Source organism: Dreissena polymorpha, chromosome 8, assembly GCF_020536995.1.
Source record: "Dreissena polymorpha isolate Duluth1 chromosome 8, UMN_Dpol_1.0, whole genome shotgun sequence".
NCBI classification, from domain to species: Eukaryota; Metazoa; Mollusca; class Bivalvia; order Myida; family Dreissenidae; genus Dreissena; species Dreissena polymorpha.
In genome coordinates this window covers 8583770-8607502 of record NC_068362.1, presented here as the reverse complement: position 1 = coordinate 8607502, position 23733 = coordinate 8583770, and the positions used below count along the sequence as shown (strand labels likewise).

The 23733-nt window shown below is 36.6% G+C and overlaps 1 protein-coding gene and 1 long non-coding RNA gene across 2 annotated transcripts in view; both read left to right on the top strand.

The window, feature by feature from the left end:
• Window positions 1-23733, top strand: part of LOC127842298 (uncharacterized) — a 139321-nt gene that overhangs the window by 59258 nt on the left and 56330 nt on the right. The window lies entirely within an intron of this gene.
• On the top strand, window positions 3854-23231 carry LOC127841310 (uncharacterized). The gene is made up of 8 exons (XR_008030895.1): window positions 3854-4128; window positions 6165-6226; window positions 10363-10424; window positions 12463-12524; window positions 14559-14620; window positions 16655-16716; window positions 20853-20914; window positions 23198-23231. It is a non-coding gene; the product is annotated as an uncharacterized LOC127841310 (long non-coding RNA).

Below are 23733 nucleotides of genomic sequence, written 5' to 3'. Positions count from 1 at the left end.
TATTGGAAGCTTATTGATTTCTTCTCTTCAAAGTATCTTTGATCTCTCATTTGTACTAATTTGTTTATGTCTTGGATGAAATGGATTTTCTTTGCTTGAAATGACATTTTGGGGGTGATTTAAAAAAAAAACACACAAAAGACATTATCAAAATTGCTTAGAGTGAAAATATCTAACAAATTCATTCTTTCACCACCCCGCATAAGCCCCACGTGCATGTCCATTTGGTTTGTTTTGGTATTTTGTTGCAGATATTGAACTTAACACATTTAAATCTTAAAGGGACATTAAGCTTTAACAGGCCTAAAATCGCCTTCTTTGGACGAAAACACCCGTGTGAAAATATGAAAAAAAAACGGCCAAAATGGACAGATAATCCAGCCAAAACTATTATATGTGTACATATGAATAGGAAGATAAGAATACGCAAGAAAAAAACACATTTTAATCAGAAGATATTTTCCTTTAGGTTACCAATATACTAAAGTTTTTGGAGTGCAATGCTTCTATAATCTCTAAAACAACATGAATCATTTATTGAAGACACGGTTCTCTGTAGGGTCACTTTGCCATGACTTTATTTTGTATATTTCTGTGTGCATGTGGCAGGGAAACATTGTTGTTTACTAGAAATTCATCTTTTATCTGAAGATTGGAGACTACATAAGACTTTGACAGATGGCGGGAAAACCTCATGAACTGGATAGAAAGCCGGTAAATAGATGGCTGTAAAACAGTGACTTTTGATTAGTGACGAGTTCTTTCTTACATATCGCGTGACCATCTTTTTATTGCTTAAATCATTCGGCTTGAATGCTCTTCGAGAAAAGGTATGGTTATGAGGGTCCTATGCGCAAAAGGTTGACCTTTATTTTCGTTAAAGTTATTGCTTTTACATTGAATTTGTGTAGGAAATATTTTACTACATTTGTAACCTAAACTAGCTTTAGGTAAAAAATGTAATATCATCTGCAAGTGCAAATATGACTGGGAAAGCTGATTTTTGGTCATTTCTTAGCAAAAGAGAAGAAAATTAGTGCATTAAATGCATGAATTCAGATTATTTGACCTGGATAGTTGTTTTTTCAAGTTTGATCCCCCCACCCTTGTATAGCCGAAATAAGGGCTAAATTGCTTTCGACTTAAATTCAAGGCATTTTGGTTGACCGTTTTGTTTGTAGCGTATTGTGCTACATGCATCAGAATTCAACGCCAAGGACTCCGCAATCCAGTAAGCAACAATAGCTTGTGCGTTAAAGCATAAAACATTCAACACAGCCCCATTTCACCTACATGGAATGGCGGACATTTTTTACAGTTTGACAGGCAATTTGCAACAGATGCTATAACTGAGCCAGCTTCATATTTAGTACAATCATGCATATAACAAGCATTATCACCTCATATTATTCATAGAAATACACTTTTAAAATACATAAATGATGTTTTTTCTTCATTGTATATCTATTTCTATTGGGTATTTGACTTTTTCAGGTAGAGGAATGTCTGCAACTACGCCGAGGGCCACTGGATAAGGGTTTTGTTGATGGTAAAACAGGTAATAATACTAATTTATTATCATGTACACAGGCAAATAAGCATATTTATGATGCTTAAGGTGTGAAATACGTCCTAATCAGTTTTGTGGTCACTCAAATTCTTGCCGTCGTGCAATTCCCATGCAGTTTGTATCGATTATTCCGCGTCCTGACACGTAAAGCTCGTGCTCTGTTGGCAGCAGAAGTTGGCACTCAACATGTTTATCCTTGTTCCTGAGCATGTATGCAGCACAAGCTGAGTTGATTTGCTACTTGTTACCCTACAATTAGCTTGTGTTTGGTACTGTTTGCTCACAATATGCTTACAGTCATGGTCCGGCTTGAGAAGATGTCGCGTCCGACTTAAACATAGGATTGTTGTAGCGAGTGTCCCCTTCATCGTTTACATTAGAGGGATCTTTTTGACAAAATTTGCGCTTTCAGCAACCAGTTTTGTTTTTTATTTGGTAAATGCTTCTGTCATTCAGTGATTTAAGGGCAGTATTGACTTTATTCGCTTGTCTTTGCATACAGAGTGACATGGATCAATGATGTTTGTTGTGTTTGAGAATTCTGCGGAAGCTGTGTCCCCAAAAGAAGTACTAGAAACCCCTTTCAGGAAGCCTGCATTGATCTGAGCTGCCTTTTTGCCCCTGTTACTACATGGAACCTCATTTCTAAGCTTAAAATGCTTGCCTACATATATGTATCTTGTTCATTTTAACCTTTCCGTCCATTCTATACCCCAAAATGAGCATTTTTTCTTTCGCTTGGTTATGAATCCCCATTTTTTACCCAGATTGCCACCCTAAAAATAGTCAAAAGTACTTATTTTGTGCCAAAATATGAAATTTTGTATTCTCTTGAACCTCTAAATGAGAGCTGGCAATGCATATAACCATCTGCTGCAGTTTAAAGGCACCCATGACATTATATGCTAGGATATATCATTGGCCTCTGGCAAATAAATGGGCTCCGAGCGACAAGGCGCGTTTCAAGATTTCACACTTTTATTGGTGCTAAACAACAAGTTATTGGAAGCTTATTGATTTCTTCTCTTCAAAGTATCTTTGATCTCTCATTTGTACTAATTTGTTTATTGTCTTGGATGAAATTGGATTTTCTTTGCTTTGAAATTGACATTTTTGGGGGGTGATTAAAAAAAAAACACACAAAAAAGACATTATCAAAATTGCTTAGAGTGAAAATATCTAACAAATTCATTCTTTCACCACCCCGCATAAGCCCCACGTGCATGTCCATTTGGTTTGTTTTGGTATTTTGTTGCAGATATTGAACTTAACACATTTTAATCTTAAAGGGACATTTAAGCTTTAACAGGCCTAAAATCGCCTTCTTTGGACCGAAAACACCCGCGTGTTGAAAATATGAAAAAAAATGGCCAAATGGACAGATAATCCAGCCAAACTTATTATATGTGTACAATATGAATAGGAAGATAAGAATACGCAAGAAAAACACATTTTAATCAGAAGATATTTTTCCTTTAGGTTACAATATACTAAATCTTTTTGGAGTGCAATGCTATACTCTCTAAAAACATGAACATCATTTATTTGAAGACACGGTTCTCTGTAGGGTCACTTGCCATGACTTTATTTTAGTATATTTTTGTGTGCATGTGGCAGGGAAAACATTGTTGTTTACTAGAAATTCACTCTTTTATCTGAAGATTGGAGACTACATAAGACTTTGACAGATGGCGGGAAACCCTCATGAACTGGATAGAAGCCGGTAAATAGATGGCCGTAAAACAGTGACTTTTTGATTCGTGACGAGTTCTTTCTTACATATCGCGTGACCTATCTTTTTTATTGCTTAAATCAATTCGGCTTGGAATGCTCTTCGAGAAAAGGTATGGTTATGAGGGTCTCTATGCCCAAAAGTTTGACTTTATTTTTTGTTAAAGTTATTGCTTTTACATTGAATTTGTGTAGGAAATCTTTTACTACATTGTAACCTAAACTAGCTTTAGGTAAAAATGTAATATCATCTGCAAGTGCAAAATATGACTGGGAAAGCTGATTTTGGTCATTTCTTAGCAAAAGAGAAGAAAATTAGTGCATTAAATGCATGAATTCAGATTATTTGACCTGGAATAGTTGTTTTTCAAGTTGATCCCCCACCCTTGTATAGCCGAATAAGGGCTAAATTGCTTTCCGACTTAAATTCAAAGGCATTTTGGTTGACCGTGTAGCGTTATTGTGCTACATGCAGTCAGAATTCAACGCCAAGGACTCCGCAATCCAGTAACGCACAATAGCTTGTGCGTAAAGCATAAACATTCAAACACAGCCCCATTTCACCTACATGGAATGGCGGACATTTTTACAGTTTTGACAGTGCAACAGATGCTTAACTGAGCCAGCTTTCATATTTAGTACAATCATGCATATAACAAGCATTATCACCTCATATTATTCATAGAAATACACTTAAAATACATAAATGCATGTTTTTTTTCTTCATTGTATATCTATTTCTATTGGGTATTTTGACTTTTTCAGGTAGAGGAATGTCTGCAACTAAGCCGAGGGCCACTGGATAAGGGTTGTTGATGGTAAAACAGGTAATAATACTAATTTATTATCATGTACACAGGCAAATAAGCATATTTATGATGCTTAAGGTGTGAAATACTGTCCTAATCAGTTTTGTGGTCACTCAAATTCTTGCCGTCGTGCAATTCCCATGCAGTTTGTATCGATTATTCCGCGTCCTGACACGTAAAGCTCGTGCTCTGTTGGCAGCAGAATTTGGCACTCAACATGTTTATCCTTGTTCCTGAGCATGTATGCAGCACAGCTGAGTTGATTTGCTACTTGTTACCCTACAATTAGCTTGTGTTTGGTACTGTTTTCTCACAATATGCTTACAGTCATGGTTCCGGCTTGAGAAGATGTCGCGTCCGACTTAAACATAGGATTGTTGTAGCGAGTGTCCCCTTCATCGTTTACATTAGAGGGATCTTTTTGACAAAATTTGGCGCTTTCAGCAACCAGTTTTGTTTTTTATTTGGTAAATGCTTCTGTCATTCAGTGATTTAAGGGCAGTATTGACTTTATTTGCTTGTCTTTGCATACAGAGGTGACATGGATCAATGATGTTTGTTGTGTTGAGAATTCTGCGGGAAGCTGTGTCCCCAAAAGAAGTACTAGAAACCCCTTTCAGGAAGCCTGCATTGATCTGAGCTGCCTTTTTGCCCCTGTTACTACATGGAACCTCATTTCTAAGCTTAAAATGCTTGCCTACATATATGTATCTTGTTCATTTTAACCTTTCCGTCCATTCTATACCCCCAAAATGAGCATTTTTTCTTTCGCTTGGTTATGAATCCCCATTTTTTACCCAGATTGCCACCCTAAAAATAGTCAAAAGTACTTATTTTGTGCCAAAAATATGAAATTTTGTATTCTCTTGAACCTCTAATTGAGAGCTGGCAATGCATATTGACCATCTGCTGCAGTTTAAAGGCACCCGTGACATTATATGCTAGGATATATCATTGGCCTCTGGCAAATAAATGGGCTCCGAGCGACAAGGCGCGTTTCAAGATTTCACACTTTTATTGATACTAAACAACAAGTTATTGGAAGCTTATTGATTTCTTCTCTTCAAAGTATCTTTGATCTCTCATTTGTACTAATTTGTTTATTGTCTTGGATGAAATTGGATTTTCTTTGCTTTGAAATTGACATTTTTGGGGTTATTTAAAAAAAAAACACACAAAAAAGACATTATCAAAATTGCTTAGAGTGAAAATATCTAACAAATTCATTCTTTCACCACCCCGCATAAGCCCCACGTGCATGTCCATTTGGTTTGTTTTGGTATTTTGTTGCAGATATTGAACTTAACACATTTAAATCTTAAAGGGACATTTAAGCTTTAACAGGCCTAAAATCGCCTTCTTTGGACCGAAAACACCCGCGTGTGAAAATATGAAAAAAAATGGCCAAATGGACAGATAATCCAGCCAAACTTATTATATGTGTACAATATGAATAGGAAGATAAGAATACGCAAGAAAAAACACATTTTAATCAGAAGATATTTTTCCCTAGCTTAAGGTAAAAAATGTAATATCATCTGCAAGTGCAAAATATGACTGGGAAAGCTGATTTTTGGTCATTTCTTAGCAAAAGAGAAGAAAATTAGTGCATTAAATGCATGAATTCAGATTATTTGACCTGGAATAGTTGTTTTTCAAGTTGATCCCCCACCCTTGTATAGCCGAATAAGGGCTAAATTGCTTTCCGACTTAAATTCAAAGGCATTTTGGTTGACCGTGTAGCGTTATGGTGCTACATGCAGTCAGAATTCAACGCCAAGGACTCCGCAATCCAGTAACGCAACAATAGCTTGTGCGTAAAGCATAAACATTCAAACACAGCCCCATTTCACCTACATGGAATGGCGGACATTTTTACAGTTTTGACAGTGCAACAGATGCTTAACTGAGCCAGCTTTCATATTTAGTACAATCATGCATATAACAAGCATTATCACCTCATATTATTCATAGAAATACACTTAAAATACATAAATGCATGTTTTTTTTCTTCATTGTATATCTATTTCTATTGGGTATTTTGACTTTTTCAGGTAGAGGAATGTCTGCAACTAAGCCGAGGGCCACTGGATAAGGGTTGTTGATGGTAAAACAGGTAATAATACTAATTTATTATCATGTACACAGGCAAATAAGCATATTTATGATGCTTAAGGTGTGAAATACTGTCCTAATCAGTTTTGTGGTCACTCAAATTCTTGCCGTCGTGCAATTCCCATGCAGTTTGTATCGATTATTCCGCGTCCTGACACGTAAAGCTCGTGCCCTGTTGGCAGCAGAAGTTGGCACTCACCATGTTTATCCTTGTTCCTGAGCATGTATGCAGCACAGCTGAGTTGATTTGCTACTTGTTACCCTACAATTAGCTTGTGTTTGGTACTGTTTTCTCACAATATGCTTACAGTCATGGTTCCGGCTTGAGAAGATGTCGCATCTGACTTAAACATAGGATTGTTGTAGCGAGTGTCCCCTTCATCGTTTACATTAGAGGGATCTTTTGACAAAATTTGGCGCTTTCAGCAACCAGTTTTGTTTTTTATTTGGTAAATGCTTCTGTCATTCAGTGATTTAAGGGCAGTATTGACTTTATTCACTTGTCTTTGCATACAGAGGTGACATGGATCAATTATGTTTGTTGTGTTGAGAATTCTGCGGAAGCTGTGTCCCCAAAAGAAGTACTAGAAACCCCTTTCAGGAAGCTTGCATTGATCTGAGCTGCCTTTTTGCCCCTGTTACTACATGGAACCTCATTTCTAAGCTTAAAATGCTTGCCTACATATATGTATCTTGTTCATTTTAACCTTTCCGTCCATTCTATACCCCCAAAATGAGCATTTTTTCTTTCGCTTGGTTATGAATCCCCATTTTTTACCCAGATTGCCACCCTAAAAATAGTCAAAAGTACTTATTTTGTGCCAAAAATATGAAATTTTGTATTCTCTTGAACCTCTAAATGAGAGCTGGCAATGCATATTGACCATCTGCTGCAGTTTAAAGGCACCCATGACATTATATGCTAGGATATATCATTGGCCTCTGGCAAATAAATGGGCTCCGAGCGACAAGGCGCGTTTCAAGATTTCACACTTTATTGGTGCTAAACAACAAGTTATTGGAAGCTTATTGATTTCTTCTCTTCAAAGTATCTCTGATCTCTCATTTGTACTAATTTGTTTATTGTCTTGGATGAAATTGGATTTTCTTTGCTTTGAAATTGACATTTTTGGGGTGATTTAAAAAAAAAACACACAAAAAAGACATTATCAAAATTGCTTAGAGTGAAAATATCTAACAAATTCATTCTTTCACCACCCGCATAAGCCCCACGTGCATGTCCATTTGGTTTGTTTTGGTATTTTGTTGCAGATATTGAACTTAACACATTTAAATCTTAAAGGGACATTTAAGCTTTAACAGGCCTAAATCGCCTTCTTTGGACCGAAAACACCAGCGTGTGAAAATATGAAAAAAAATGGCAAAATGGACAGATAATCCAGCCAAACTTATTACATGTGTGCAATATGAATAGGAAGATAAGAATATGCAAGAAAAACACATTCTAATCAGAAGATATTTTTCCTTTAAACTAGCTTTAGGTAAAAAATGTAATATCATCTGCAAGTGCAAAATATGACTGGGAAAGCTGATTTTTGGTCATTTCTTAGCAAAAGAGAAGAAAATTAGTGCATTAAATGCATGAATTCAGATTATTTGACCTGGAATAGTTGTTTTTTCAAGTTGATCCCCCACCCTTGTATAGCCGAATAAGGGCTAAATTGCTTTCCGACTTAAATTCAAAGGCATTTTGGTTGACCGTGTAGCGTTATTGTGCTACATGCAGTCAGAATTCAACGCCAAGGACTCCGCAATCCAGTAACGCAACAATAGCTTGTGCGTAAAGCATAAACATTCAAACACAGCCCCATTTCACCTACATGGAATGGTGGACATTTTAACAGTTTTGACAGTGCAACAGATGCTTAACTGAGCCAGCTTTCATATTTAGTACAATCATGCATATAACAAGCATTATCACCTCATATTATTCATAGAAATACACTTAAAATACATAAATGCATGTTTTTTTCTTCATTGTATATCTATTTCTATTGGGTATTTTGACTTTTTCAGGTAGAGGAATGTCTGCAACTAAGCCGAGGGCCACTGGATAAGGGTTTGTTGATGGTAAAACAGGTAATAATACTAATTTATTATCATGTACACAGGCAAATAAGCATATTTATGATGCTTAAGGTGTGAAATACTGTCCTAATCAGTTTTGTGGTCACTCAAATTCTTGCCATCGTGCAATTCCCATGCAGTTTGTATCGATTATTCCGCGTCCTGACACGTAAAGCTCGTGCTCTGTTGGCAGCAGAAGTTGGCACTCAACATGTTTATCCTTGTTCCTGAGCATGTATGCAGCACAGCTGAGTTGATTTGCTACTTGTTACCCTACAATTAGCTTGTGTTTGGTACTGTTTTCTCACAATATGCTTACAGTCATGGTTCCGGCTTGAGAAGATGTCGCGTCCGACTTAAACATAGGATTGTTGTAGCGAGTGTCCCCTTCATCGTTTACATTAGAGGGATCTTTTTGACAAAATTTGGCACTTTCAGCAACCAGTTATGTTTTTTATTTGGTAAATGCTTCTGTTATTCAGTGATTTAAGGGCAGTATTGACTTTATTCGCTTGTCTTTGCATACAGAGGTGACATGGATCAATGATGTTTGTTGTGTTGAGAATTCTGCGGGAAGCTGTGTCCCCAAAAGAAGTACTAGAAACCCCTTTCAGGAAGCCTGCATTGATCTGAGCTGCCTTTTTGCCCCTGTTACTACATGAAACCTCATTTCTAAGCTTAAAATGCTTGCCTACATATATGTATCTTGTTCATTTTAACCTTTTCGTCCATTCTATACCCCCAAAATGAGCATTTTTTCTTTCGCTTGGTTATGAATCCCCCATTTTTTACCCAGATTGCCACCCTAAAAATAGTCAAAAGTACTTATTTTGTGCCAAAAATATGAAATTTTGTATTCTCTTGAACCTCTAAATGAGAGATGGCAATGCATATTGACCATCTGCTGCAGTTTAAAGGCACCCATGACATTATATGCTAGGATATATCATTGGCCTCTGGCAAATAAATGGGCTCCGAGCGACAAGGCGCGTTTCAAGATTTCACACTTTTATTGGTGCTAAACAACAAGTTATTGGAAGCTTATTGATTTCTTCTCTTCAAAGTATCTTTGATCTCTCATTTGTACTAATTTGTTTATTGTCTTGGATGAAATTGGATTTTCTTTGCTTTGAAATTGACATTTTTGGGGTGATTAAAAAAAAAAACACACAAATAAGACATTATCAAAATTGATTAGAGTGAAAATATCTAACAAATTCATTCTTTCACCACCCCCGCATAAGCCCCACGTGCATGTCCATTTGGTTTGTTTTGGTATTTTGTTGCAGATATTGAACTTAACACATTTAAATCTTAAAGGGACATTTAAGCTTTAACAGGCCTAAAATCGCCTTCTTTGGACCGAAAACACCCGCATGTGAAAATATGAAAAAAAATGGCCAAATGGACAGATAATCCAGCCAAACTTATTATATGTGTACAATATGAATAGGAAGATAAGAATACGCAAGAAAAACACATTTTAATCAGAAGATATTTTTCCCTAGCTTTAGGTAAAAAATGTAATATCATCTGCAAGTGCAAAATATGACTGGGAAAGCTGATTTTTGGTCATTTCTTAGCAAAAGAGAAGAAAATTAGTGCATTAAATGCATGAATTCAGATTATTTGACCTGGAATAGTTGTTTTTCAAGTTGATCCCCCACCCTTGTATAGCCGAATAAGGGCTAAATTGCTTTCCGACTTAAATTCAAAGGCATTTTGGTTGACCGTGTAGCGTTATGGTGCTACATGCAGTCAGAATTCAACGCCAAGGACTCCGCAATCCAGTAACGCAACAATAGCTTGTGCGTAAAGCATAAACATTCAAACACAGCCCCATTTCACCTACATGGAATGGCGGACATTTTTACAGTTTTGACAGTGCAATAGATGCTTAACTGAGCCAGCTTTCATATTTAGTACAATCATGCATATAACAAGCATTATCACCTCATATTATTCATAGAAATACACTTAAAATACATAAATGCATGTTTTTTTTCTTCATTGTATATCTATTTCTATTGGGTATTTTGACTTTTTCAGGTAGAGGAATGTCTGCAACTAAGCCGAGGGCCACTGGATAAGGGTTGTTGATGGTAAAACAGGTAATAATACTAATTTATTATCATGTACACAGGCAAATAAGCATATTTATGATGCTTAAGGTGTGAAATACTGTCCTAATCAGTTTTGTGGTCACTCAAATTCTTGCCGTCGTGCAATTCCCATGCAGTTTGTATCGATTATTCCGCGTCCTAACACGTAAAGCTCGTGCCCTGTTGGCAGCAGAAGTTGGCACTCAACATGTTTATCCTTGTTCCTGAGCATGTATGCAGCACAGCTGAGTTGATTTGCTACTTGTTACCCTACAATTAGCTTGTGTTTGGTACTGTTTTCTCACAATATGCTTACAGTCATGGTTCCGGCTTGAGAAGATGTCGCGTCTGACTTAAACATAGGATTGTTGTAGCGAGTGTCCCCTTCATCGTTTACATTAGAGGGATCTTTTTGACAAAATTTGGCGCTTTCAGCAACCAGTTTTGTTTTTTATTTGGTAAATGCTTCTGTCATTCAGTGATTTAAGGGCAGTATTGACTTTATTCGCTTGTCTTTGCATACAGAGGTGACATGGATCAATGATGTTTGTTGTGTTGAGAATTCTGCGGGAAGCTGTGTCCCAAAAAGAAGTACTAGAAACCCCTTTCAGGAAGCCTGCATTGATCTGAGCTGCCTTTTTGCCCCTGTTACTACATGGAACCTCATTTCTAAGCTTAAAATGCTTGCCTACATATATGTATCTTGTTCATTTTAACCTTTCCGTCCATTCTATACCCCCAAAATGAGCATTTTTTCTTTCGCTTGGTTATGAATCCCCATTTTTTACCCAGATTGCCACCCTAAAAATAGTCAAAAGTACTTATTTTGTGCCAAAAATATGAAATTTTGTATTCTCTTGAACCTCTAAATGAGAGCTGGCAATGCATATTGACCATCTGCTGCAGTTTAAAGGCACCCATGACATTATATGCTAGGATATATCATTGGCCTCTGGCAAATAAATGGGCTCCGAGCGACAAGGCGCGTTTCAAGATTTCACACTTTTATTGGTGCTAAACAACAAGTTATTGGAAGCTTATTGATTTCTTCTCTTCAAAGTATCTTTGATCTCTCATTTGTACTAATTTGTTTATTGTCTTGGATGAAATTGGATTTTCTTTGCTTTGAAATTGACATTTTTGGGGTGATTTAAAAAAAAAACACACAAAAAAGACATTATCAAAATTGCTTAGAGTGAAAATATCTAACAAATTCATTCTTTCACCACCCGCATAAGCCCCACGTGCATGTCCATTTGGTTTGTTTTGGTATTTGTTGCAGATATTGAACTTAACACATTTAAATCTTAAAGGGACATTTAAGCTTTAACAGGCCTAAAATCGCCTTCTTTGGACCGAAAACACCCGCGTGTGAAAATATGAAAAAAAATGGCCAAATGGACAGATAATCCAGCCAAACTTATTATATGTGTACAATATGAATAGGAAGATAAGAATACGCAAGAAAAACACATTTTAATCAGAAGATATTTTTCCTTTAAACTAGCTTTAGGTAAAAAATGTAATATCATTTGCAAGTGCAAAATATGACTGGGAAAGCTGATTTTTGGTCATTTCTTAGCAAAAGAGAAGAAAATTAGTGCATTAAATGCATGAATTCAGATTATTTGACCTGGAATAGTTGTTTTTCAAGTTGATCCCCCACCCTTGTATAGCCGAATAAGGGCTAAATTGCTTTCCGACTTAAATTCAAAGGCATTTTGGTTGACCGTGTAGCGTTATTGTGCTACATGCAGTCAGAATTCAACGCCAAGGACTCCGCAATCCAGTAACGCAACAATAGCTTGTGCGTAAGGCATAAACATTCAAACACAGCCCCATTTCACCTACATGGAATGGCCGACATTTTAACAGTTTTGACAGTGCAACAGATGCTTAACTGAGCCAGCTTTCATATTTAGTACAATCATGCATATAACAAGCATTATCACCTCATATTATTCATAGAAATACACTTAAAATACATAAATGCATGTTTTTTTCTTCATTGTATATCTATTTCTATTGGGTATTTTGACTTTTTCAGGTAGAGGAATGTCTGCAACTAAGCCGAGGGCCACTGGATAAGGGTTGTTGATGGTAAAACAGGTAATAATACTAATTTATTATCATGTACACAGGCAAATAAGCATATTTATGATGCTTAAGGTGTGAAATACTGTCCTAATCAGTTTTGTGGTCACTCAAATTCTTGCCATCGTGCAATTCCCATGCAGTTTGTATCGATTATTCCGCGTCCTGACACGTAAAGCTCGTGCTCTGTTGGCAGCAGAAGTTGGCACTCAACATGTTTATCCTTGTTCCTGAGCATGTATGCAGCACAACTGAGTTGATTTGCTACTTGTTACCCTACAATTAGCTTGTGTTTGGTACTGTTTTCTCACAATATGCTTACAGTCATGGTTCCGGCTTGAGAAGATGTCGCGTCCGACTTAAACATAGGATTGTTGTAGCGAGTGTCCCCTTCATCGTTTACATTAGAGGGATCTTTTTGACAAAATTTGGCACTTTCAGCAACCAGTTATGTTTTTTATTTGGTAAATGCTTCTGTCATTCAGTGATTTAAGGGCAGTATTGACTTTATTCGCTTGTCTTTGCATACAGAGGTGACATGGATCAATGATGTTTGTTGTGTTGAGAATTCTGCGGGAAGCTGTGTCCCCAAAAGAAGTACTAGAAACCCCTTTCAGGAAGCCTGCATTGATCTGAGCTGCCTTTTTGCCCCTGTTACTACATGAAACCTCATTTCTAAGCTTAAAATGCTTGCCTACATATATGTATTTTGTTCATTTTAACCTTTTCGTCCATTCTATACCCCCAAAATGAGCATTTTTTCTTTCGCTTGGTTATGAATCCCCATTTTTTACCCAGATTGCCACCCTAAAAATAGTCAAAAGTACTTATTTTGTGCCAAAAATATGAAATTTTGTATTCTCTTGAACCTCTAAATGAGAGCTGGCAATGCATATTGACCATCTGCTGCAGTTTAAAGGCACCCATGACATTATATGCTAGGATATATCATTGGCCTCTGGCAAATAAATGGGCTCCGAGCGACAAGGCGCGTTTCAAGATTTCACACTTTTATTGGTGCTAAACAACAAGTTATTGGAAGCTTATTGATTTCTTCTCTTCAAAGTATCTTTGATCTCTCATTTGTACTAATTTGTTTATTGTCTTGGATGAAATTGGATTTTCTTTGCTTTGAAATTGACATTTTTGGGGTGATTTAAAAAAAAAAAACACAAAAAAGACATTATCAAAATTGCTTAGAGTGAAAATATCTAACAAATTCATTCTTTCACCACCCCGCATAAGCCCCACGTGCATGTCCATTTGGTTTGTTTTGGTATTTTGTTGCAGATATTGAACTTAACACATTTAAATCTTAAAGGGACATTTAAGCTTTAACAGGCCTAAAATCGCCTTCTTTGGACCGAAAACACCCGCATGTGAAAATATGAAAAAAAATGGCCAAATGGACAGATAATCCAGCCAAACTTATTATATGTGTACAATATGAATAGGAAGATAAGAATACGCAAGAAAAACACATTTTAATCAGAAGATATTTTTCCCTAGCTTTAGGTAAAAAATGTAATATCATCTGCAAGTGCAAAATATGACTGGGAAAGCTGATTTTTGGTCATTTCTTAGCAAAAGAGAAGAAAATTAGTGCATTAAATGCATGAATTCAGATTATTTGACCTGGAATAGTTGTTTTTCAAGTTGATCCCCCACCCTTGTATAGCCGAATAAGGGCTAAATTGCTTTCCGACTTAAATTCAAAGGCATTTTGGTTGACCGTGTAGCGTTATGGTGCTACATGCAGTCAGAATTCAACGCCAAGGACTCCGCAATCCAGTAACGCAACAATAGCTTGTGCGTAAAGCATAAACATTCAAACACAGCCCCATTTCACCTACATGGAATGGCGGACATTTTTACAGTTTTGACAGTGCAACAGATGCTTAACTGAGCCAGCTTTCATATTTAGTACAATCATGCATATAACAAGCATTATCACCTCATATTATTCATAGAAATACACTTAAAATACATAAATGCATGTTTTTTTCTTCATTGTATATCTATTTCTATTGGGTATTTTGACTTTTTCAGGTAGAGGAATGTCTGCAACTAAGCCGAGGGCCACTGGATAAGGGTTGTTGATGGTAAAACAGGTAATAATACTAATTTATTATCATGTACACAGGCAAATAAGCATATTTATGATGCTTAAGGTGTGAAATACTGTCCTAATCAGTTTTGTGGTCACTCAAATTCTTGCCGTCGTGCAATTCCCATGCAGTTTGTATCGATTATTCCGCGTCCTGACACGTAAAGCTCGTGCTCTGTTGGCAGCAGAATTTGGCACTCAACATGTTTATCCTTGTTCCTGAGCATGTATGCAGCACAGCTGAGTTGATTTGCTACTTGTTACCCTACAATTAGCTTGTGTTTGGTACTGTTTTCTCACAATATGCTTACAGTCATGGTTCCGGCTTGAGAAGATGTCGCGTCCGACTTAAACATAGGATTGTTGTAGCGAGTGTCCCCTTCATCGTTTACATTAGAGGGATCTTTTTGACAAAATTTGGCGCTTTCAGCAACCAGTTTTGTTTTTTATTTGGTAAATGCTTCTGTCATTCAGTGATTTAAGGGCAGTATTGACTTTATTCGCTTGTCTTTGCATACAGAGGTGACATGGATCAATGATGTTTGTTGTGTTGAGAATTCTGCGGGAAGCTGTGTCCCCAAAAGAAGTACTAGAAACCCCTTTCAGGAAGCCTGCATTGATCTGAGCTGCCTTTTTGCCCCTGTTACTACATGGAACCTCATTTCTAAGCTTAAAATGCTTGCCTACATATATGTATCTTGTTCATTTTAACCTTTCCGTCCATTCTATACCCCCAAAATGAGCATTTTTTCTTTCGCTTGGTTATGAATCCCCATTTTTTACCCAGATTGCCACCCTAAAAATAGTCAAAAGTACTTATTTTGTGCCAAAAATATGAAATTTTGTATTCTCTTGAACCTCTAATTGAGAGCTGGCAATGCATATTGACCATCTGCTGCAGTTTAAAGGCACCCGTGACATTATATGCTAGGATATATCATTGGCCTCTGGCAAATAAATGGGCTCCGAGCGACAAGGCGCGTTTCAAGATTTCACACTTTTATTGGTGCTAAACAACAAGTTATTGGAAGCTTATTGATTTCTTCTCTTCAAAGTATCTTTGATCTCTCATTTGTACTAATTTGTTTATTGTCTTGGATGAAATTGGATTTTCTTTGCTTTGAAATTGACATTTTTGGGGTTATTTAAAAAAAAAACACACAAAAAAGACATTATCAAAATTGCTTAGAGTGAAAATATCTAACAAATTCATTCTTTCACCACCCCGCATAAGCCCCACGTGCATGTCCATTTGGTTTGTTTTGGTATTTTGTTGCAGATATTGAACTTAACACATTTAAATCTTAAAGGGACATTTAAGCTTTAACAGGCCTAAAATCGCCTTCTTTGGACCGAAAACACCCGCGTGTGAAAATATGAAAAAAAATGGCCAAATGGACAGATAATCCAGCCAAACTTATTATATGTGTACAATATGAATAGGAAGATAAGAATACGCAAGAAAAACACATTTTAATCAGAAGATATTTTTCCCTAGCTTAAGGTAAAAAATGTAATATCATCTGCAAGTGCAAAATATGACTGGGAAAGCTGATTTTTGGTCATTTCTTAGCAAAAGAGAAGAAAATTAGTGCATTAAATGCATGAATTCAGATTATTTGACCTGGAATAGTTGTTTTTCAAGTTGATCCCCCACCCTTGTATAGCCGAATAAGGGCTAAATTGCTTTCCGACTTAAATTCAAAGGCATTTTGGTTGACCGTGTAGCGTTATGGTGCTACATGCAGTCAGAATTCAACGCCAAGGACTCCGCAATCCAGTAACGCAACAATAGCTTGTGCGTAAAGCATAAACATTCAAACACAGCCCCATTTCACCTACATGGAATGGCGGACATTTTTACAGTTTTGACAGTGCAACAGATGCTTAACTGAGCCAGCTTTCATATTTAGTACAATCATGCATATAACAAGCATTATCACCTCATATTATTCATAGAAATACACTTAAAATACATAAATGCATGTTTTTTTCTTCATTGTATATCTATTTCTATTGGGTATTTTGACTTTTTCAGGTAGAGGAATGTCTGCAACTAAGCCGAGGGCCACTGGATAAGGGTTGTTGATGGTAAAACAGGTAATAATACTAATTTATTATCATGTACACAGGCAAATAAGCATATTTATGATGCTTAAGGTGTGAAATACTGTCCTAATCAGTTTTGTGGTCACTCAAATTCTTGCCGTCGTGCAATTCCCATGCAGTTTGTATCGATTATTCCGCGTCCTGACACGTAAAGCTCGTGCCCTGTTGGCAGCAGAAGTTGGCACTCACCATGTTTATCCTTGTTCCTGAGCATGTATGCAGCACAGCTGAGTTGATTTGCTACTTGTTACCCTACAATTAGCTTGTGTTTGGTACTGTTTTCTCACAATATGCTTACAGTCATGGTTCCGGCTTGAGAAGATGTCGCATCTGACTTAAACATAGGATTGTTGTAGCGAGTGTCCCCTTCATCGTTTACATTAGAGGGATCTTTTTGACAAAATTTGGCGCTTTAAGCAACCAGTTTTGTTTTTTATTTGGTAAATGCTTCTGTCATTCAGTGATTTAAGGGCAGTATTGACTTTATTCACTTGTCTTTGCATACAGAGGTGACATGGATCAATTATGTTTGTTGTGTTGAGAATTCTGCGGAAAGCTGTGTCCCCAAAAGAAGTACTAGAAACCCCTTTCAGGAAGCTTGCATTGATCTGAGCTGCCTTTTTGCCCCTGTTACTACATGGAACCTCATTTCTAAGCTTAAAATGCTTGCCTACATATATGTATCTTGTTCATTTTAACCTTTCCGTCCATTCTATACCCCCAAAATGAGCATTTTTTCTTTCGCTTGGTTATGAATCCCCATTTTTTACCCAGATTGCCACCCTAAAAATAGTCAAAAGTACTTATTTTGTGCCAAAAATATGAAATTTTGTATTCTCTTGAACCTCTAAATGAGAGCTGGCAATGCATATTGACCATCTGCTGCAGTTTAAAGGCACCCATGACATTATATGCTAGGATATATCATTGGCCTCTGGCAAATAAATGGGCTCCGAGCGACAAGGCGCGTTTCAAGATTTCACACTTTTATTGGTGCTAAACAACAAGTTATTGGAAGCTTATTGATTTCTTCTCTTCAAAGTATCTCTGATCTCTCATTTGTACTAATTTGTTTATTGTCTTGGATGAAATTGGATTTTCTTTGCTTTGAAATTGACATTTTTGGGGTGATTTAAAAAAAAAACACACAAAAAAGACATTATCAAAATTGCTTAGAGTGAAAATATCTAACAAATTCATTCTTTCACCACCCGCATAAGCCCCACGTGCATGTCCATTTGGTTTGTTTTGGTATTTTGTTGCAGATATTGAACTTAACACATTTAAATCTTAAAGGGACATTTAAGCTTTAACAGGCCTAAAATCGCCTTCTTTGGACCGAAAACACCAGCGTGTGAAAATATGAAAAAAAATGGCCAAATGGACAGATAATCCAGCCAAACTTATTACATGTGTGCAATATGAATAGGAAGATAAGAATATGCAAGAAAAACACATTCTAATCAGAAGATATTTTTCCTTTAAACTAGCTTTAGGTAAAAAATGTAATATCATCTGCAAGTGCAAAATATGACTGGGAAAGCTGATTTTTGGTCATTTCTTAGCAAAAGAGAAGAAAATTAGTGCATTAAATGCATGAATTCAGATTATTTGACCTGGAATAGTTGTTTTTCAAGTTGATCCCCCACCCTTGTATAGCCGAATAAGGGCTAAATTGCTTTCCGACTTAAATTCAAAGGCATTTTGGTTGACCGTGTAGCGTTATTGTGCTACATGCAGTCAGAATTCAACGCCAAGGACTCCGCAATCCAGTAACGCAACAATAGCTTGTGCGTAAGGCATAAACATTCAAACACAGCCCCATTTCACCTACATGGAATGGCGGACATTTTTACAGTTTTGACAGTGCAACAGATGCTTAACTGAGCCAGCTTTCATATTTAGTACAATCATGCATATAACAAGCATTATCACCTCATATTATTCATAGAAATACACTTAAAATACATAAATGCATGTTTTTTTCTTCATTGTATATCTATTTCTATTGGGTATTTTGACTTTTTCAGGTAGAGGAATGTCTGCAACTAAGCCGAGGGCCACTGGATAAGGGTTGTTGATAGTAAAACAGGTAATAATACTAATTTATTATCATGTACACAGGCAAATAAGCATATTTATGATGCTTAAGGTGTGAAATACTGTCCTAATCAGTTTTGTGGTCACTCAAATTCTTGCCATCGTGCAATTCCCATGCAGTTTGTATCGATTATTCCGCGTCCTGACACGTAAAGCTCGTGCTCTGTTGGCAGCAGAAGTTGGCACTCAACATGTTTATCCTTGTTCCTGAGCATGTATGCAGCACAGCTGAGTTGATTTGCTACTTGTTACCCTACAATTAGCTTGTGTTTGGTACTGTTTTCTCACAATATGCTTACAGTCATGGTTCCGGCTTGAGAAGATGTCGCGTCCGACTTAAACATAGGATTGTTGTAGCGAGTGTCCCCTTCATCGTTTACATTAGAGGGATCTTTTTGACAAAATTTGGCACTTTCAGCAACCAGTTATGTTTTTTATTTGGTAAATGCTTCTGTTATTCAGTGATTTAAGGGCAGTATTGACTTTATTCGCTTGTCTTTGCATACAGAGGTGACATGGATCAATGATGTTTGTTGTGTTGAGAATTCTGCGGGAAGCTGTGTCCCCAAAAGAAGTACTAGAAACCCCTTTCAGGAAGCCTGCATTGATCTGAGCTGCCTTTTTGCCCCTGTTACTACATGAAACCTCATTTCTAAGCTTAAAATGCTTGCCTACATATATGTATCTTGTTCATTTTAACCTTTTCGTCCATTCTATACCCCCAAAATGAGCATTTTTTCTTTCGCTTGGTTATGAATCCCCATTTTTTACCCAGATTGCCACCCTAAAAATAGTCAAAAGTACTTATTTTGTGCCAAAAATATGAAATTTTGTATTCTCTTGAACCTCTAAATGAGAGATGGCAATGCATATTGACCATCTGCTGCAGTTTAAAGGCACCCATGACATTATATGCTAGGATATATCATTGGCCTCTGGCAAATAAATGGGCTCCGAGCGACAAGGCGCGTTTCAAGATTTCACACTTTTATTGGTGCTAAACAACAAGTTATTGGAAGCTTATTGATTTCTTCTCTTCAAAGTATCTTTGATCTCTCATTTGTACTAATTTGTTTATTGTCTTGGATGAAATTGGATTTTCTTTGCTTTGAAATTGACATTTTTGGGGTGATTTAAAAAAAAAACACACAAATAAGACATTATCAAAATTGATTAGAGTGAAAATATCTAACAAATTCATTCTTTCACCACCCCGCATAAGCCCCACGTGCATGTCCATTTGGTTTGTTTTGGTATTTTGTTGCAGATATTGAACTTAACACATTTAAATCTTAAAGGGACATTTAAGCTTTAACAGGCCTAAAATCGCCTTCTTTGGACCGAAAACACCCGCGTGTGAAAATATGAAAAAAAATGGCCAAATGGACAGATAATCCAGCCAAACTTATTATATGTGTACAATATGAATAGGAAGATAAGAATACGCAAGAAAAACACATTTTAATCAGAAGATATTTTTCCCTAGCTTTAGGTAAAAAATGTAATATCATCTGCAAGTGCAAAATATGACTGGGAAAGCTGATTTTTGGTCATTTCTTAGCAAAAGAGAAGAAAATTAGTGCATTAAATGCATGAATTCAGATTATTTGACCTGGAATAGTTGTTTTTCAAGTTGATCCCCCACCCTTGTATAGCCGAATAAGGGCTAAATTGCTTTCCGACTTAAATTCAAAGGCATTTTGGTTGACCGTGTAGCGTTATGGTGCTACATGCAGTCAGAATTCAACGCCAAGGACTCCGCAATCCAGTAACGCAACAATAGCTTGTGCGTAAAGCATAAACATTCAAACACAGCCCCATTTCACCTACATGGAAAGGCGGACATTTTTACAGTTTTGACAGTGCAATAGATGCTTAACTGAGCCAGCTTTCATATTTAGTACAATCATGCATATAACAAGCATTATCACCTCATATTATTCATAGAAATACACTTAAAATACATAAATGCATGTTTTTTTTCTTCATTGTATATCTATTTCTATTGGGTATTTTGACTTTTTCAGGTAGAGGAATGTCTGCAACTAAGCCGAGGGCCACTGGATAAGGGTTGTTGATGGTAAAACAGGTAATAATACTAATTTATTATCATGTACACAGGCAAATAAGCATATTTATGATGCTTAAGGTGTGAAATACTGTCCTAATCAGTTTTGTGGTCACTCAAATTCTTGCCGTCGTGCAATTCCCATGCAGTTTGTATCGATTATTCCGCGTCCTAACACGTAAAGCTCGTGCCCTGTTGGCAGCAGAAGTTGGCACTCAACATGTTTATCCTTGTTCCTGAGCATGTATGCAGCACAGCTGAGTTGATTTGCTACTTGTTACCCAACAATTAGCTTGTGTTTGGTACTGTTTTCTCACAATATGCTTACAGTCATGGTTCCGGCTTGAGAAGATGTCGCGTCTGACTTAAACATAGGATTGTTGTAGCGAGTGTCCCCTTCATCGTTTACATTAGAGGGATCTTTTTGACAAAATTTGGCGCTTTCAGCAACCAGTTTTGTTTTTTATTTGGTAAATGCTTCTGTCATTCAGTGATTTAAGGGCAGTATTGACTTTATTCGCTTGTCTTTGCATACAGAGGTGACATGGATCAATGATGTTTGTTGTGTTGAGAATTCTGCGGGAAGCTGTGTCCCAAAAAGAAGTACTAGAAACCCCTTTCAGGAAGCCTGCATTGATCTGAGCTGCCTTTTTGCCCCTGTTACTACATGGAACCTCATTTCTAAGCTTAAAATGCTTGCCTACATATATGTATCTTGTTCATTTTAACCTTTCCGTCCATTCTATACCCCCAAAATGAGCATTTTTTCTTTCGCTTGGTTATGAATCCCCATTTTTTACCCAGATTGCCACCCTAAAAATAGTCAAAAGTACTTATTTTGTGCCAAAAATATGAAATTTTGTATTCTCTTGAACCTCTAAATGAGAGCTGGCAATGCATATTGACCATCTGCTGCAGTTTAAAGGCACCCATGACATTATATGCTAGGATATATCATTGGCCTCTGGCAAATAAATGGGCTCCGAGCGACAAGGCGCGTTTCAAGATTTCACACTTTTATTGGTGCTAAACAACAAGTTATTGGAAGCTTATTGATTTCTTCTCTTCAAAGTATCTTTGATCTCTCATTTGTACTAATTTGTTTATTGTCTTGGATGAAATTGGATTTTCTTTGCTTTGAAATTGACATTTTTGGGGTGATTTAAAAAAAAAACACACAAAAAAGACATTATCAAAATTGCTTAGAGTGAAAATATCTAACAAATTCATTCTTTCACCACCCGCATAAGCCCCACGTGCATGTCCATTTGGTTTGTTTTGGTATTTTGTTGCAGATATTGAACTTAACACATTTAAATCTTAAAGGGACATTTAAGCTTTAACAGGCCTAAAATCGCCTTCTTTGGACCGAAAACACCCGCGTGTGAAAATATGAAAAAAAATGGCCAAATGGACAGATAATCCAGCCAAACTTATTATATGTGTACAATATGAATAGGAAGATAAGAATACGCAAGAAAAACACATTTTAATCAGAAGATATTTTTCCTTTAAACTAGCTTTAGGTAAAAAATGTAATATCATCTGCAAGTGCAAAATATGACTGGGAAAGCTGATTTTTGGTCATTTCTTAGCAAAAGAGAAGAAAATTAGTGCATTAAATGCATGAATTCAGATTATTTGACCTGGAATAGTTGTTTTTCAAGTTGATCCCCCACCCTTGTAAAGCCGAATAAGGGCTAAATTGCTTTCCGACTTAAATTCAAAGGCATTTTGGTTGACCGTGTAGCGTTATTGTGCTACATGCAGTCAGAATTCAACGCCAAGGACTCCGCAATCCAGTAACGCAACAATAGCTTGTGCGTAAGGCATAAACATTCAAACACAGCCCCATTTCACCTACATGGAATGGCCGACATTTTAACAGTTTTGACAGTGCAACAGATGCTTAACTGAGCCAGCTTTCATATTTAGTACAATCATGCATATAACAAGCATTATCACCTCATATTATTCATAGAAATACACTTAAAATACATAAATGCATGTTTTTTTCTTCATTGTATATCTATTTCTATTGGGTATTTTGACTTTTAGATGAATAGGAAGATAAGAATACGCAAGAAAAACACATTTTAATCAGAAGATATTTTTCCTTTAGGTTACAATATACTAAATCTTTTTGGAGTGCAATGCTATACTCTCTAAAAACATGAACATCATTTATTTGAAGACACGGTTCTCTGTAGGGTCACTTGCCATGACTTTATTTTAGTATATTTCTGTGTGCATGTGGCAGGGAAAACATTGTTGTTTACTAGAAATTCACTCTTTTATCTGAAGATTGGAGACTACATAAGACTTTGACAGATGGCGGGAAACCCTCATGAACTGGATAGAAGCCGGTAAATAGATGGCCGTAAAACAGTGACTTTTGATTCGTGACGAGTTCTTTCTTACATATCGCGTGACCTATCTTGTTTATTGCTTAAATCAATTCGGCTTGGAATGCTCTTCGAGAAAAGGTATGGTTATGAGGGTCTCTATGCGCAAAAGTTTGACTTTATTTTTCGTTAAAGTTATTGCTTTTACATTGAATTTGTGTAGGAAATCTTTTACTATATTGTAACCTCTACAGCGTAAGCAAGCGTTTCATCGATGTCGATCACGAAGTGACGTCAAGCAATCGAACGCTTGGTTTCAATGCAGTAAATCTCGAAAATATGTAAATGCCGAAAATTTAAAGGCGCATAATAAAAACAGTAAAACTAGAATTTACACTCGTTTATTCCAACCTAATATTTTGAAACCGTGAAAATATATAAAGGTTTTTAATTTTCACGATATAGTGAATCAATTACCGTAAAGTGGAAACGATC